Below are 16,693 nucleotides of genomic sequence, written 5' to 3' on the forward strand. Positions count from 1 at the left end.
CAAATACTCGTATACAAACGCATACACATATTAATTCTGAAATAAAACAGATTTCTAAATTTTGAATGGGAAAACAGGATGCCATGCATGTGACGTCAGTGCTAATGATGCTGGTGACGACTGAAAAACCGACTGCAAAACATGTATATTTTTCTAATACCCACACACGTATGTCTTTGTGCATATATTCATATATAAAATTGCTTCATTCCCACACTATGTAGAGAGCACATTGTAAAAATAATAATATTCACATAAAACGGTACAATTTCTTTGCGGAGGGGTAGTTGGGGCTGACAGTACCCTTTAGTTTCAGTGTAAAGCTAGCGAAAAACAAGAAAAACGTTAGTTCGGCTGCACTGAAGCAGTACAATACCCTTCATTAATATAAAAACAACAAGAAATTGATTGTGATTAGTTCGTATGTCAACTATATGCTATAGTGACTCGATCTGAAAAACTTCTTCGAAGATTCCAATTCATATAAATATATGTCGAATTTCGTAAAGATATCGTGTCAAATCACAAAGTTTTTCATACATGGACTTGCTTTTAAGCAAACAGTTTGCATGGCAGCCATATGCTATAGTGCTTGGATCTGAACTATTTATTCAGTTATTGTAGAGCTGCTAAATAAATAAATAAAATAAATATCCTATAGTGGCCTGATATTGACGGTTTCGACAAATGAGCAGCTTTTTGGAGAGATAAGTACGAGTGCAAAATTGCAGATAGATATCAGAAAAACTGAAGGACTAGCTCGCGTATAAAATGCCGTATGGATAGATGGACATATCTATATCGACTAAGCTCGTGACGCTGATTATTTATATATACACTTTAAAGGGTCTTTGACGTTTACTTTTGGGTGTTACCAGCTTCGTGGCAAAACTTAATGTACCCTGTTTAGGGTATAATGACTTGCTGTAATCATTTTGATTGCGATTCGAGTAAGTGAACTTTATTATTTGTGGATGGAGTTCTTATTTGACTTAACCAAATTATTTTGATTTTACAAAATATTAAAATAAAAAACTATTGTACTAGTCACAAATGTTTATGCTATAAGTATTTTTAGTATATTTTTCTTATTAAATATTTTAAAGTTTTCCCCAAACATACTCTGCTACATACGCCTTTGTATGCATATACTCACGTACATACATATATTTATATGTACATACCAGCATGTCCAATATTTGTTTATAATAGTAGTAACAACATTTTTTCTAGTTTCAGACAACATCTCTATTCGCCCCTTTTCAACTTGACTTTGATATTGAAAACATATATTATACGAGAATACTAGCATTTTGTTTCGTGAGTACAGACTAAATCATTTACAAATTTACGTATTTAAATTTATTTTCCGCCACATGAATTCACTGTCCGCGAATGGAATCTTTATGCAAGCATTCCTGTCCATTGAGCAAAAAATTTCAACCAAATATGAATATATGTATATTTTTTTTATATATACAAACATTTTTTTTGGCGTGATATAATCTCAAAACTTATTTTCATGTTATGACTGATAGTGCATACATACTTATTTATGTAAAATACGAACAAATAATACAAAGGAAAATGAAAATTATTGCTTGTATATTTTTCCTCGTTTTAGTATTTTTTTTCTAAATATTTATATCTACATAATATTTTACTCACTTGACATTTAATGAAATACAATATATTGTTTTTATAATAACTCTCCCTTCCCAACCACACCCGTCGGCAAAACGAAACTGAGGCGATATTTCTTGAAAAACCTTCTTCCATATTTGCTGGCCGATCGATCAGTTTTTCGACCAGAGTTTTTAAATTAGCAGATTTCCAAGTTTTAAGCAGAAACTTTTCTTTTTTAATGCTTGCCAAATTTCCGTTGTACTTTTGCACCGTTGAGATTTTGAATTTATCGTTGTCATTTGAAATCGCATTTGTGCTTGGCGTTAGTATTTTTGTTTTTATTTGAAGCTGTACGAATTCATTTTTATGAAAAAGAAAAAATAAAAAGAAAAATACAAATTAAAAATATCTACCTCGTTTGTTTGAGAAATGTTTTGATTATGTTCACATATATGTAGTTTTAATAATACTTTTTCTATGATTTATGTTCTTGCTATTGTTTTATTTCAACTGAAAAATAATAGCCATCAAAAAATATAAGAGAATCGTAGAGTGTAGGGTGGCTCAAAATTAAATCTAATACGTAGAAGTCTCATATTTTGTTTTGAAAAATTCATCGGAAGTATTCTACAATAATACGAAAATGCTATTACGCATTGAATTAAGCAATGGTATATAAAAAAAAGTCGGAACTCATTAATGATATATGAATGTTCAAGCATATTGGTATTAAACTCTATATTATTGTAGCCGTCAATTCGTGAAAATACGCATACACTTTTTTGTAAAAACTACCGCACTGAAACCAACCGAAATAAGCTTAACAAAGCGTATTGAATCGCTTCATTTTATTTAAAATATTTATATTTAAAGGAAAAGTGATGAAGTTAGAACTATTTTTTTACCTTGAACAGGGTATTTTAAGTTTGCCACGATGTTTGTAACTCACAAAAGGACATGTCAGAGACCCTATAAAATTTATATATTATATAAATGACCAGCATGACGAGTTGAGTCGATTTAGCCATGTTCGTCTGTTTAGCCATCTGTCTTTATACATATATGTAATTCCTTAGTTTTGGAGCATCGCTTGTATGGAAAACTTTTTTAAATGACTACATATACCTTCAGGAAATTTGGCTTGAATCATTATCTAGGGCAATAATGCAATCTCCGATGAAATTGTTTGGACGGGATCACTATCGCTATATAGCTGCTATACAAAGTGAACGATTCTAATCAAGTTCATTTAAGGAACCATTTGTATTTGTGAGGTATTAGAGATTCGGTGAAACCGAAGTTAACGTTTTTTGATGTTTTATTCATTTTTAGTTGGAAAATTTGACAACCTGTTTCGACGTCTTCTGAGTAAAAGTAACGAATAAACTACTACTACTACGAATAAACTAAACTACTCTACTTTCGTAATAATTTAAAATATATTCTTCAAACGTTATACTTTAATACACTATTGGGTTTGGTAAAGAGTTTTAACTATATGATTACAAAAGATTCACAAAAACTTGCTGGATTTTGCACAACTTACTTTAAGTTGTATCTATTGCTTTAGAAAATTCTTTGCTTCATAAATTTTCCATGAAATACTGTATATTCTCGATGAGAAATCACAATTATTATAGAACAGAAATAATTAATTTTCTGGGTGTAAGAAAATTCTTTTTTGGGTCAAATATATTTATGAAACTGTGGTTCACGTAACTGGAAAGTATTCAGAGTAGTATCTAGCTAAGAACTATCAACTTGCCAGAATTCTACAAATTTTTAGTTGACGGTTTTCTGTTATATCATCTTGCTGGTAATTTTCGAAGCTTCGGCTTCCATCTTACAGCTATTTTATGCAGCTACATATGTATATAAAATGAGGAAATGCCTTATACATAGATAATTGCTGTTTCTCTAAAAGTGAGTCCATAGTGTTTTAGATAAATTTTAACAATTTTCACATTGCTTGTCAGCTAATGGTCACAACTGGCAAATAATGTCTTTACCAACTATAACTAGATCACCATAAGTTTAATTTTACGTTTTCGTTATATTCGTTCGTTTAGAAATCTGCTAAATATCCTTCAGTAGAGTCAGCTAAGCATACACATATGCTACAAGTAAACATATGTACATATATACTTTTCAAAAACATGAGCCATTAGTAAAGTGCTCAAATGCTCTGTATGTTTAGTTAGCAGATACATACAGCTGTATTTGTATTTTGAACTTTAAAAACATGTGTCAATGTGGCAAGGTCGTTCTTGCTGCTTTTTAATCGTTTGCACAGCTTTGTGCAACCTTCAATAAAGAAAGTAAAAAAAATCAGCAAGTTGCTGTTAAAAATTTTTTTCATTTGTTTTCTCTTTCCTATATAAAATTCAAAGAAAAATTGCTATTATAAAAAAAAATTAAATTTTTGTGAATATTGTAGTTATTTATTTTCATTGTTTGCATAATTAAAGAAACTTATTATTACATATGTATACTAAAACTTTGCGGAATTTATATTACAATTTGGTATTTAATTAATTATTTTTAGTGCACATAATAAAAATGTATACACCCGTGGAATATATAAAACAATTCTTACATAAACAAATCCATTCAAAAACCACAATATACAACCAAGTAGCTGCATTTAGTCCTTTTCCACCAGCAACCACAAAATTTGCCTTAGCACATTTGGCATTAAGCTGTTAAGCCCGGCCAGGCCTAACTTCTTACGCAGAAACCAGAAAATTAAACGAACGTATGGTATGCTGCATTTAATTGCTGCCATTTACACCTAATGCAAAAAATTTTGGCGTAATTACAAACATTAATAAATAAACAAAAAAATAATTAATTATATTTGCTAGCAACCATGAAAGAAGCTGGCATTATCTAGGAAAATGTACCTATCCTTTAGTATAAAAACAATTTTCCATTTTGCTTTGCTGTACTGTGTTTGAGCATGTGTTTATTTATTTTATAGTTTAGGTGAGAGCTATTCCATGTTTAGATTATCGAGTTTTTTTATTTCTTCTAAATTTTTTTGATTTTTGATACGTTTTTATTGTTGTTTTATGTTTAATTTTCGCAAAAGTTTATTCACGTGAGTACCTAAAAAATGTATTTTAAATATCTGAAATTTGAATTTTAGACATTTGGACAAAGTATACGAAATTACAAGCTTTGTATTTTCACAACTCGGTATGTGGTCTAAAATTGTGAGAAAATGTATTTAAACATAGTATTTTGTCTTTCTAACTGTCTACTATCTATATATTCAATTAGACCAGTACAGAAGTCTTTGAAAATGGTAATAAGTAAAGGAAATTCTTAGTAGGTTGAAACCCATCGGAAACGAAAGATAAAATAACCGAAATGAAAAGAAAACAAGAAAATACATACATTCAGAAATACAAACGGTTCCTTATAAGAACTTGATTCCAATCGTTCAGTTTATATGGCAGCTATATGCTATGGTGATCTGATCTGAACAATTTCTACGGAGATTATATTGTTACCTTAAGAAATAACTCATGGCAAATTTTTTGAAGATATCCCTGTGTCTGTCTGTATATGCTCGAACTAGTCGCTCGGTCAGTTTTTAAAATATTTGTCCAAAATTTTGCATACGTCCTTTGCTCACCCAGAAGCAGTACATTTGTCGAAATCCACCAATATCGAACAAGTACAGGTCAGATCGTACAAGTATACTTAGCATATAGCTGTCATACAAACTAAAAGATCTAAATCAGAATACAGATATTTTTACACCTTTTTATGCTATAAAAAATCCTCTTGTGAAGGTAATTACAGTTCGGTGCAGCCGAAGTTAACATTTTTCCTTGTTTTTATTTATATATTATTAGTATAATTATTAGTATAATTATTTTTACTTATGGTAAAATCGAAAAAGAATCTAATAACGTTTCCTTTTCTCGATGAAAATTATATATAAATATCTCTTTTTTTTATTTTGCGCTATTTTCGGGTTAGAAGACAAAATTTTTAAAAACCAATACGCAATTTTGACAACCAGGGACTGAATAAATGCAACATATTTGTGAATAAAGAAAACGCTTTAATCAAAAATTCTCATGTCAAAATATCAGAACTACTTTCTGATGGTATAAAAATTGTGGTACATTTTCTCAAAAAATTAAATTCCGTTCTTAAATTTATAAACTCCATTATAATTAAAGTGAAATATATATTATATATATATTAATTCATTATACCAGTTTAATGTATTTATACCAGTTTTTTGTTCGATTGACTATTTTTGTTTTATTTGACAAATGGCATAGAAATGAAACATTACAACATTATTTTTATAATGTAGCATCTTGTTTTATTTTACTGGCGGTCTAGTCTAGAAATGATGAGTGTTGGCTGACAAAAGCAATTAAACATAATTTAGAAAAGCTTGGTTCAATCAATTACATATCGTTTGTTGTGCGTGCCCTGATTTTTTCACACATAATTGCGCACACGTTTTATAAATTTCTGTATGTACATTTGTACGTATGTATTTCGGCATGGGTTTAGGCCTGTCTGCCAAAAGATTCCGCAAGTCAATTAATATCACAACTTTTTGATATGAAAAATGTAAATTAACTCATTGACCGCTTTTTTTAAATTGATTTCGCCATGATATGTTCATGTCCAAATATTGAAAGTATTTGCAATAAATTGAATATATTGAAGTCATGACGAATATATTACTCAACATTTTTTGTTGGCGAAAATTGTCTAAGAAAATTGTTCGCATTTGGTAAATAAAATATTTTAATTATCATATACAGAGAAAGAGTTGGATTCAAAGACTAAAAAAGAGCCACGGTCATCCCGAAAACATAGATCATTTGGTATATGCGGTATGTAAGTATTTATAAACTTTCAAGTGAAAAATAATAATGGATTTTTATATACAAATTTATTTATTTCCAGGCCATGTGGCAATCTTTATTAAGATTTTCATCTTTGATAACTGATCGCGTGTTATCTATGTTAAAGATATAAACATCTGTTGTGACATTGAAGCGTCACCCAAATTATTGGCATCAATGACATTGGAATCAAAATTTGTCATGAAATATATATTTAGAAATTTCTCAATAACGCCAGAATACTAAGCGATAAGCGATCTGAGGTTTCCAGTAGAGAAAGACTTATAATAATATATTTGGAATATTGGTTAGTAAAACTTACTGGGCTCAGTACGCAAGGCATAGTTTCTGATGGTGCCGAAATCATAGTTTTGGATGCCAATGGCTAGTAATTTCAGACCACTGCTCTATTGGCACACATTTAAGGGCTTCATATGTATGAACTACCATATCTCTTCGTTTTTCTTTAGTTCACAAGAGAATATCACTAACTTGGATATACCTATGTTTGTAAAATGCAATAAATAGCAGCCTGCAATGCAACAATATTTGATAAAAATAAATTAAGACTCTCATATTATTTATTGGTGGACAATAGTGAAATGCATTTTTCTGAAATCTAAAAGTATTGGTCGGTCCTCCACTTAATCTTTATGTATTCAAATTTCTTCTATAAAAAGGTGATACATCATTGTTTGTTAAAACAAAAACTACAGGAAATGTCCAAATATGCAATTAGTGTAATAATTAGTAACATATTGTAACAAGTAGTTTTCAAGCTACAATGTATTTTGACAATAATTTGTAATTGGGCTTCATGATAAATTGCAACAAATCGGCATTCTATTTGCTAAGTGCGCTCTTCATTTAGTGCTTATTTTATAGTATTTTTGAGTGCTCAACAAGACAAGACAGATAAGCAAGTGCCATTTGCTAGTGCAAATAATTATCGATCAAAATAGAGTGGGCGTAACAAACTGCAAATTGTACTTAGAAGTCAACTTTGAAAGGCAAAAGTTATTGTAAGTGCCACAGATGTCCGGCAATTTATTACGTGTATTTTGACAATAATTTTTGGCAGCACAAAGCAGTTAACAATAAATATTGCAAAAATAGTAAACGATAAAATAAAGCAGAAAAGCCAAAGCAAATAATGCCACTACAGCGGCTGACTTTGAACGCGAAACAAAAATATTGAGTTGAAAACTTTAAAAATAACATTGAATACCAATGAAATTAAAAGTGTGCAATGCCTTGCTTCTCAGTCGCCGATAATTATTATGAAAATAATTATATGGACGCGTATTTATGTATGTGTGCATTCATATGCAGGAGGCGGCATGTAGGCCGCAAAAAACTGAGTGGTCATCTTATTAAAAGCATGCAACGTATGTATGTGTACTTTTATGAAGGTATTGATGAACGAATGGAAAGCTGACTGACGAGTCGCCTGTTCAAGTGTCTGAGCATATTGGACAACAGCTGCAAACCATGACAAAAGCGAGGCCAAATATGCTTATATTTTGCTGTGCATTGGAAAAAAAATATATTGCAAAATTGGACCGCAACATGAGTCATGCCAATTTTTGACTTAATTATTTGCTACATTTGTTGAATTAATTTTTTTTTATTTCTTTTATATTTTTGTTTTGCAATGGAAAATATTCTAGATAAGTAAAATATTCAATGAATGTCGTGCTATTTTTAAACACCACGGCATTTGCATATGTATATAGCAAAATGCGCTTCTGTATATATATACATAGACAAGATAGACTTATTACTTATTTTTGATATTTTGAATAACCTCTGCTGCCTTTTAATCATTTTTTCTGCATATAAAATCTTTAGAGAATCTATTTAAGTACTTCGAAAGCACACACGTCGTCATCGTAAATTAAAATAGTTGAAATTAACGTCATACAATATTTTCCTGCAGATATATATGCACAAATATAAGATTTTATTAAAAGAAAATGAATAAATTATGAAAACAACGCTTCAAAAGCTTATTTCGTATTAAATGCACATACAAGTATGTATGCATGTATTGTATATATATATACTAACTCGGATACATGCACACAGCTTCTATAGGCATATGTGTATACATTTTTTTCTCAAAATTGTATTTAAAAATCATTAAGACAACTCAAAATGCCTCGTTTGTATGAGCTGTTGTTTGCAGATATGAGTTACCAGCAAAATATAAATATAATATATAAAATATACTCAAATGTATATATTAATATGTGTATAAATAAGTTTTATGTATTATATAAATTTTATAAACTGTGTTTGCTCGCGTTCTGAAAAGTTGTTTTGAAAACAAAACGAAGAAAATATGTACATATGTATATCCTCGTACATATGTATGCATGTGAATGTATACGGAAATGGTATACAAGTATGTATAATCTAAGTATAAATAGTTTATAAATGATAATATGTACTCATAAATTGGCATATATGCAACAATGTTTTGTAAAATATTTGCATAATTTCATACTATATTCAAACAACTCCAGTAGTGGCGTAAAATAATGCTGCATGTTTGATGTTCAAATGTACTCAATTTAACTGAAACAATTAATATTTGATAGTTGTCTGAAAAGTGAATTCAATTTGATTATGAAAACTGCAGTATGTTCAAAATATTCAATAATTTCGAAAAAAAAGACCAAAAACATTTAAAAGAAAAAAAAAATTATAAAAATTATTGACCAGAATAGATAATTTTTGAGAACAAAAAAAAAAATCGTACTAACTAGAAACCCATTGAAAACGAAAGAAAAAATAACAAAAAAGAAAAGAAAAAAATTAACGGCGATCTGAGTTCGGGAAAAGGAAGGGAAGGGCGTGGCTGAATTTTTAAGGCTTTAAAAAGGTTTATCTCTATTTACGGCAGAACTACGATTCCTATAGAAAAAATGTAAATGAAAAAATTGTATACAATGAAAAGATCTACAACTTTTGTATCGACACCCTTTTCACATAACCTCAAAATTTATGTAAAAAATGCAAATAACACAATTTTTGATTATTTTACTTATGTCTTGCACAAAAAATATTGTTCTTACACCTTTTTTTGATTTAGTACCGAAATAAACCTTAATTTTGTTTCAGTTGAAGGAAAATGTGAGCACATTTTGAGTATATGAAAAATAGAAAAGGATACTTGATACTGCATGATACTTTCTTTTGTGTATGTATATTTTTATGGAATAAAAAGGCCTGGCTTAACCTTAGACGCATAAAGCATTTTTTCGTTATTGCAGTCGTGGCAGTATGTATCTTTATTGCATATCGTTTCTACGGTTATCGATGTGACCAGGAATTCGCTTCAATCTGGGGCGTTAGCAAGCAATTTTATAAGTTTCTTTATGCAAGCTACATATATGCTTATAAACTCTACTTATATTTTTCACAATAATGTATATTATTCTTATACCTAAAACTACCATCTCTATATTAATGTACGTGTATCTATTATATAAATACACAGAATAGCATCCATTCATTTTGTATAAACAATCGAAAACCATAAAATAAAAATATACATATGTATATATGCATGTATCCACATGCTAATATTCACTTATGTATTAGTATACGTTTTAGTTTTGTTCATCACTACCAAGTGGTATTGTTTTGCATTTACCCTGCCTTTATTTAATATTTCTTTGGCAGATATTTATAATCACTATGATTCTCGTTTGCTCTCACATATATACATCTACCATATATGTGTATATTGACTTCTACTCATATATTTATATATGTATTTGTATTGTCTGCTTGAGCAAATTTTTTGAATTCATATACTATTTAGCCTACGTAAATGAACTTGAAAATCAATGACTGATGTAAGTATACATCTAATATCTACACAGAGAAGTGATATTTTCAGTACATGCTTACAAATTGATTTTACTTAATTTTAATTACAATAAATATATTTTTTTGCAAGTCTCAATACCTTACTTGTGAATTATATTTATAATATAGTTTTTACACCGCGATTATAACAAAATATTTACTTAATTAAATAATACAATGCTTGATTAAAAAAAAAAGTTTTGATATATAAATAATTTTATTTCATTATTCACTATGTACATAAGGGTGTCCGTTATGTACCAACGTTATCCAACTTAAGCATGCTCTTTATTTTCAATTAAAACCATCATAAATCATGTTTCCATTGACACGAATATAACATGGGATTGTGTGAAATTTTGCATAATGGAAGTCAACCTAAAATTTTGTGAAAATGATATTCGAGTTTAAAATATTCCGCTCTACAAAAAAGTTTTACGTGATTTTTTTCTTAAATTTATTTCTCTTAAAGTTATACGTAGTGTAGCTTATACATCAAATGTGCGTAGAATTCATACAAATGTTTTATATATTCTTTGTTGCTCATACGTCATGTTGTACTGTGTGTATACGTAGGTTGCCTTTATATTTCGGTATTTGGCAACCCTAGTGTTGCTAAAAACTCACAACTTTGTCGTAAAGTTTGACATTTTTTATGTTATACATATTCAGAACGTTTCGACATATGAGCGCTATTTGTGTTGTTTATAGTAACTTAAAATATTCATCTCCGCCAGAAAATGGAATTAAATCACGAACATTTTTTCTCAATTTTTTTGACAACTTTCGACAAGGATTAACTCACCATGATGAATTGAATTGAGATCGGAGATCACTCCAAAACGAATTTCGTTAAGGTTGTCGAAAATCACTTTTTGCAAAACTGCTTCGACAATTGGTTCAAACGCATGCAAAAGTGTATAGATTTAGTTGTCAAAAACGAAAGTATGCGAGGATATTATGCCACCCGATATACAAGTAGTTTTTGCAACCATCTTTGCATAAACTTTTTCGTTTTCCTTTTCGTTTCTTTTGTTTTTAACTCAAACGTCAATTTGTTTGTCGTTGCACTATATACTTAGCATAGCTCAATCGCGGTGTCGCAATATACGGAAGTTGAACATAAATTGAATAATCTATTACAAGCCTTCCACTCTCACTCACTTACCTCACTTCCTTTCAATAGTTAGAAGGGTTGAGACAATTTTTACATTCAGTTAAAGTTTCATGCTAAAAGTTCCATAACTAACCTAATTTAAGATAATGCTACACGCTTGCATTTTAGGTTATAGTCAGATTTTCCTTCAATTAAAACGTAAATTATATTAAAAAATTAACCAGAAGTGAAGTTCATGTTTGAAAATTTGCATTTTTCCAGGAATGCAATGAAAAAAATTATAATGATAATTATGCGAACTTTAGGTTGCAAATATTTAAGCGGTATTCCGGAACTAATCGAACAAAAATTTGATGCGAAAACGTTTTTCTCGAAACTGTAATTTTCAAAGCAACACCCACGATTTCTCAGGTTGTAGTGAACCAATTTAACTGAAATTTTTGGAGAGTCTTCTTTATAGATTTGTCTGGAATTATTCATATTGTCAATTTCAATTTTTACTATTTTAAAATAATTCGAAATATTCAAAAAAGTGGTACAAACATTATTGTTTTTTTTCAGGCATTCGCCATTTCGCGGAACATTTTTTTTCCAACTCCTTTCGTTGAATTAGTCATTGCGACAATATTTTTGATTAACATTATTTTTTTTTTTTTTTGGTTTCAGATTGGTAGGAGGTTTCAGATCGTTGGTATGGTCAAATGCCTCCCACTTCATAAGCTGATAATTTTTTAAATTTAAATAGTTTATATTAAAAATATTAATAGCCTTTTTTTCGACACATCAAAAATTACCTGATATTCATGCCTCTAGACTAAAATACTACCTTAAGAAAGTTCGATTGTTTAATTATTTTAAAGAAATTCTTGTAAATTATACCCCAAGAATTATAATACCGCATTATGCCTCCAGCTTTTGAAAGCACAATGATCCATTCTAAAAAAATAATTCCGGATAATAGTTTCGGGCATTTATATGGCTTAACTTATTAGTGCAAATTTGTAATGGGATATAGAAAGTACCAGACAAGTTGAACATTCATATAGTTCTTATAATAGAGAGCCACTAATATTGAACACATAGTTTAGTTGGACACTATGGGTAAGATGTGGTATTTTCAGTAACTATCGATTTAATATTTTGAAAAATCTGCTATAAATTACATATCGTTACATGCATACATATGTCATATGAGCACCGATTATGATAAATACAGTGCCTTGCCATAGGAGGCTGTTTCTGACGAAAACTTCAATTACAAAATGACATTGGATGACTCGAGTTTGATCGAATTAGTTCACACTCCAAAGAAATCCAGAGGAATTTGCGAAAGATCTGTGCAACGTGGGTTTCGTACCAGCTCACAAGCAACTGATTCAATACAGACAGCAATATCTTCGATCTGAGATGTGATCACTTCAAAAAATTTTCTGCAATCTATATTTTTCAAACAAGTATTGAAATCAAAATAAACTTAAATCAAATTGACGCAATTGCAAGAATGCTATTGCCTAATAAGTTAAAAATAAATATTAAAATAAAACTTTAAAACACAATGCACGTGTTTAGTGAACATATACACATATATAGTCTTCTGATACTGTTACATATAATCTTAAATAGCAGAAGTGCAAACAAAGAAGATTTTCTACAAAAATTGTTTGAAATTTGTGTTGTGTTTACTTTGAAAGTGACCAAAAAAGCACAAAGGCAACCACAGTTCGCCTTTGGTTATAGCCAAAATTAGATAAATAAAAGGTGGCACTGTCTGGCTGTGAGGCAAATCGATGCTGTACTTACTATACACAAGTATTAACCTTGACATTGGGGTCAAAAGCAAGCAAAACAGAAAACTTTGTTCAACCAAAGTAATGCTTTGAGTTGCTTCTATTATTGCACATATGCGTTATTTAACTTCTTAAGTTTTCATTATTTCCTTTTTTGTATTTGTAGTTTGGCTTCCATATATCGTGGTTTAATATACATACTTATAATTTAATACAATGTTTAAGTACATATGACCATTTTCGGTTATATGAATGCAGAAATTATGTAAGTACCAAAATAAATATAAACAAGAAAAGTTAAGAAAGTGCAGGAACTTTGGCAAAGTTGCTAGAGAAGTGAATTCGTTAGGGAAATACCTGGCAACTGCAGTAACAACATAAAAATCTATTCGTATATATTATATATTTATATATAAATACTTTCACATTCTTTTGCGCTTTTTATTTACCACAATTGTAAAGTCACAAGCAACTTTCACTGCGTAGCAAGAAATATACTTTCTAAAAAGTGAAAAGTTGTGTCTTTTTAAACGGAAAAGTTTGTATATGCTTTTTTGTGCCATTTGTTGATCTGCCAAGAATTCATCGACTCTTACTTTTATTGCATTTTGATTAAACACCAGCAGGTGATTGGCACGCGTTTATCACATAAATGCGGCAAATTACAATATGTGTTGCACGTCTGTGGACATTAGTAAGCAGCTTGATTTGCTACGAAGCGGTGGGAAAATTTTTGTTGTTTTGTTTAAAAGTTCTTTGTTTATTGAATATGCTGTCTAACCTTCAAGAAGTTCGTGGCTTTCATTTAATATTTGTTCATGCAATTGAGAATAGGAACGATTTTTTGATTTATTTTTCTACTTGGAACTCTTTGGAAACATTTTTTAAATTCGAAATTATTAAAAAATCATAAAAACTTTCGGCAATATGTTGCAGAAGTAAAAAAAAAACTCAATAAATTGAAAGTAAGAAGTCTTTAATAATAATAAGTAGTTAACATTTTTTACAAAATAAAATCTTGAATATTACTTGCTTATATTTTACGTACTTGGTATTAACAAGGAATGTATAAATCAACTAGACTTAAACCTTCGTTTTATTAAAGGCTTCCACTTCAAATATTAATTCCAGTTTAAAAGTTAAACAATTAAGCAGAAATTGCAAGCTGTTACCAACTTTTGACAATATCCCGCTGAGTTCTCACTTTAGAACTGTGTTTAACAACTAATTTTCAGTCAATATATCAGCTCAAAAGTAGTTAGTTAAAAGCAATATAAATCCCATGTTTTCACGACAGCTGGATATGTGTGACCGAAATCTGAATGCGACATTAACTTCAAAAATATTCCCCAGTATATTTTGAAAAAATGTTATGTTGCAACAACATTTGGGAGAAGATGTCTTATTGTTAATTTAATTCCCCTGAATTCGCAGCGTACGGATTTCTGACAGAAAACTTGCTCTTTCTGTGTTATTCAACGCCGAGTAGCAATAAAGAAATTCACTGAACAGCGATATAAGCTTAACATGTTGAAAATCTGACGCCTAACAACCTGTTCTAGCAGTATTTCATATATTCCAAAACGTTGTGTAAAATAAGGCTGATGTGTTAGTTCTTAGCTGGTTGTTTAGAACCGACTACTCTTTAACGATACTATCTACAGAAACTAACATCTATATGAAGTTGTTAGTTCGGTTGGAATAGTGAAGAGAATTTGTGTGTACAAACTGTAATATCAGATTGGATTGAAAGCTATCTCACTATTTTTGCAAGAATGGATTTGAATAAACTATATAAGCTTTATTTGACTATGTTGTTTCAACGCATTTCGAAACAAGATAGCCTTGCGATGTAATTTTTCGAAAATTCTTCTTAGGCTATCATACTTGTATATTGATTAAACGCAATCGATTTGCTGAAAGCATTTCGACGCAAGATAACCTTGTGATGAAATTTCCCTCATAAAAATGTTTTCCTAGAAAAAGCTTCTAACGGCTCCTTAAGGCACGTTAAACTTTTAACAAGTTTTTCTCAAAACCGCATTTTTCAAATTGGGCGAAGATTGCACTCGGAAACTATATCACTAAAAACGTTAACTGTAACTGTGCTAAAAACCCGTTTGGTTGAAATCTCATTTTGCGCAAAATGTTAATAATGTTAAAAATATATGTGTATCAAGTCTTTTGTAGACTAATATCCCGTTTGTTTTTTGCTGTTGTTTTGTTTCACTAGGACAAGTTCCTAGAAGCACCGTTGTGGGTCAATGATCAATCTTTTCAAAAAAAAACAGATTCCGAAAGTTTCCCAAAACGACCCTTTTGTGCTGAAATGACAATATAAACAATTTTTCATACACCCAAATATAATGAATGATTGATACAGCCTGAAAGAGAGAAAACTTTTTTTTTTCCTTACTTCCAGAATGAGTAGTCAAAGTTAGGCCACTTTAAGGGTTTACTTTACGAATCTTTATTCTCATCAAAAGGCATAAGTGTAAGTAAGATCCTTAATACAAAATTTGTTTACGAAGGCTTGGTTTTAAAAATCATTGTCATATGTAAAGGTTGGTAACAAAAATTATGAATATTTTAATTATAATTCTCAATCAAATAGTGAAATTCGAGTTTTTCGTTTACGCACTTAATAAATACGAAAAAAAAGTACTGAAAATATTCCTAAGGATATCTAAGAAAGATAATCGAATGTAACACAAATTTAACGAGCTGAAATAATCCTTACGATTCGCAACACGCCATTAAATGAATGAAATTCTTTCTGTTTACAAACAAATACATATTTGCTATGAAAATGTGAACTAAAATCTACTCAAACAGCGCATGATCTCATAGTTTTTGAGATAATCATTTCCTATTGGTATTAATATATATATATATATATATATATATACATATATACATATATATACATATATGTATAAATATATATGTTTATGCATGTATATAATAAACACTATATGAAAATTGTTGTATATACAGCTATATACAATTTGATTACGATATAGACAAAAGTTTACATTAACCACCGACTGAATTGCAAATCCAAATTCTGCGGTTTAAACAGCGGAAGAAAGAGGCAGCAGCAGGTGGGTGAGTAGCCATGTGGGCGTGTGAGTGAGTGAATGAGCAAAAAGGAAGAGGTCACCACAGCGTTCAAGATCAAATTTGACGTAGCTATATGCAATAACCAGTAAGTTGATTTATTGCCAGTAAAGAGGACATTTTAAAATGAAATAAAAAAATTAATTTAAAATATTAACATAAATATAATAATTAAGAAGAGCAAAGACCTCTAGAAAACAGCTATTTGTAGGTGTGAAAGCAAAAGAAAGATACAAAATTAATTTCTATATATACTCGTAGATGTCCGTATATTATATATC

General features: G+C 29.8%; 1 protein-coding gene across 2 annotated transcripts in view; it reads right to left on the bottom strand.

Annotated features, from left to right (window-relative positions):
- The window catches only part of Gyc88E (Guanylyl cyclase at 88E), a 119,408-nt gene that overhangs the window by 27,513 nt on the left and 75,202 nt on the right, over positions 1-16,693 (bottom strand). The gene's annotated exons all lie outside the window — the stretch shown is intronic.

The sequence above is a fragment of the Bactrocera oleae genome, chromosome 2 (genome assembly GCF_042242935.1).
Source record: "Bactrocera oleae isolate idBacOlea1 chromosome 2, idBacOlea1, whole genome shotgun sequence".
Lineage (NCBI taxonomy): Eukaryota > Metazoa > Arthropoda > Insecta > Diptera > Tephritidae > Bactrocera > Bactrocera oleae.